Source organism: Neomonachus schauinslandi, chromosome 8 (genome assembly GCF_002201575.2).
Source record: "Neomonachus schauinslandi chromosome 8, ASM220157v2, whole genome shotgun sequence".
NCBI classification, from domain to species: domain Eukaryota; kingdom Metazoa; phylum Chordata; class Mammalia; order Carnivora; family Phocidae; genus Neomonachus; species Neomonachus schauinslandi.
Window position 1 is genome coordinate 109,760,146 of NC_058410.1, and position 2,554 is coordinate 109,762,699.

Sequence of the window (2,554 nt, forward strand, 5' to 3'; positions counted from 1 at the left end):
AGAAGGTATGATGGTGGTTGTTTCAGTCCCGTTTCCTTAGCCTCCAACAAAATGCTTCATGGATTTCTGTCAATATGGTCAATAAAAATGGAAAGCTGGTTTGAGCTACACAGACTTAATTGTTACATGAAAGAAATGTGGTATATGGGCTTTTGCCATGCTTTTCCCATCAATCCCAGCATTCTGGGAAACATGAAGAGGGAATCAGTGACTTCAAACCATAGTATTCAATAATACCTCCCATCAGAATTCCCAAGGCATGAGTAGATGCTGTAGTTAGCCTTCTGACAGCCCTGCCAACCCCTATGAGTCTGTCATGCTCACGTTGCAGAAGAATTGGTAAATAGGTGTGAATGTCCCAAAGCATAATAGGCTTACCTTAATTGTGTTTATCCTGATTCATGTGTGCACAATTTGCTCATTTAGGGCCTTGGGTTAGCCAGTCCCACTGCAGGTACTATCTTCTGGTTGGCAGGGCCCATAACGGCCAGTCCGGCTCCTTCCAAGGAAGTTTTCTTTTGGTGTTGAGATATACAGATGGTATTTCAGAATTCAATACTTCTGAATTGGCTCAGTAGTCCTAGAAGAATAACCCATTCACACCAAAATTCTGGTCAAGTTTCCCTGGCTAATGGTGTTAAATAGATGAGGAATCCTAGAATTCTGGCAGATGTTTTTGTCCCTGTCCAATTTCTTGGAAGCTACTGAAATAAGATTAGGATTGGGATAAGTGGCAGCTCAGAAACAGGCCTAGGTTGCTAGAACCCTACTCTCTAGTTAGGAGGGTTATTTTCTCTGTAGGATGGTAAGAGGACTTCCTCATACTATTTTGGGAAGTGAGCATAGCAGTCTAGAATACTGTTAAATTTTGGTAGATGCTAGAAGCCTGCTAGACTCAGGGAAGGAAGTTCATTGGGTCAGTACCACTGAAGTCTGTCCTTTCTCTAAAGGAAATTTTTAGACTGAGTTGACTTGCGTTGAAATTTTATTTTTTTTTCATTTTATTATGTTATGTTAGTCACTACAGTACATCATTAGTTTTTGATGTGGTGCTCCACGATTCATTGTTTTCATATAACACCCAGTGCTCCATGCAGTACATGCCCTCCTTAATACCCATCACCGGGCTAACCAATCCCCCCATCCCCGTCCCATATAAAACCCTCAGTTTGTTTCTCAGAGTCCATAGTCTCTCATGGTTCATCTCTCCCTCTGATTCCCACCCCCCCCTTCATTTTTCCCTTCCTTCTCCTAATGTCCACCATGCTATTCCTTCTGTTCCACAAATAAGTGAAACCATAAGATAATTGACTTTCTCTACTTGACTTATTTCATTTAGCATAGTCTCCTCCAGTCCCATCCATGTTGATGTAAAAGTTCGGTATTCATCCTTTCTGATGGCTGAGTAATATTCCATTGTATATATAGACCACATCTTCTTCATCCAGTCATCTGTTGAAGGGCATCTCAGCTCTTTCCACAGTTTGGCTATTGTGGACATTGCTGCTATGAACACTGGGGTGCATATGGCCCTTCTTTTCACTACATCTGTATCTTTAGGGTAAATACCCAGGAGTGCAATTGCTGGGTCATAGGGTAACTCATTTTTAATTTTTTGAGGCACTTCCACACTGTTTTCCAAAGTGGCTGTACCAACTTGCATTCCCACCAACAGTGTAAGAGGGTTCCCCTTTCTCCACAACCTCTCCAACATTTGTTGTTTCTTGTTTTGCCATTTTTTGCCATTCTAACTGGTGTAAGGTGGAATCTCAATATGGTTTTGATTTGAATTTCCCTGATGGCTAATGATGATGAACACTTTTTTAATGTGTCTATTAGCCATTTGTAGGTTTTCTTCAGAGAAGTGTCTGTTCATGTCTTCTGCCCATTTTTTGACTTGATTATTTGTTTTTCTGGGTGTTGAGTTTGAGAAGTTCTTTATAGATCTTGGATACCAGCCCTTTATCTGTAGTGTCATTTGCAAATATCTCCTCCCATTCTGTGGGTTGCCTCTTTGTTTTGTTGACTGTTTCCTTTGCTGTGCAGAAGCTTTTTATCTTGATGAAGTCCCAAAAGTTCATTTTTGCTTTTGTTTCACTAGCTTTTGGAGATGTATCTTGAAAGAAGTTGCTGTGGCCGATGTCAAAGAGGTTATTGCCTATGTTCTCCTCTAGGATTTTTTTTTTTAAGATTTTATTTATTTGAGACAGAGAATGAGAGAGAGCACATGAGAGGGGGGAGGGTCAGAGGCAGAAGCAGGTCCCTGCCGAGCAGGGAGCCCGATGCTGGCCTCGATCCAGGGACTCCAGGATCATGACCTGAGCCGAAGGCAGTCGCTTAACCAACTGAGCCACCCAGGCGCCCTCCTCTAGGATTTTGATGGATTCCTGTCTCACATTGAGGTCTTTCATCCATTTTGAGTTTATCTTCGTGTATAGTGTTAGAGAATGGTCGAGTTTCATTCTTCTGTATATAGCTGTCCAATTTTCCCAGCACCATTTATTGAAGACACGGTCTTTTTTCCATTGCATGTTTTTTCCTGCTTTGTCGAAGA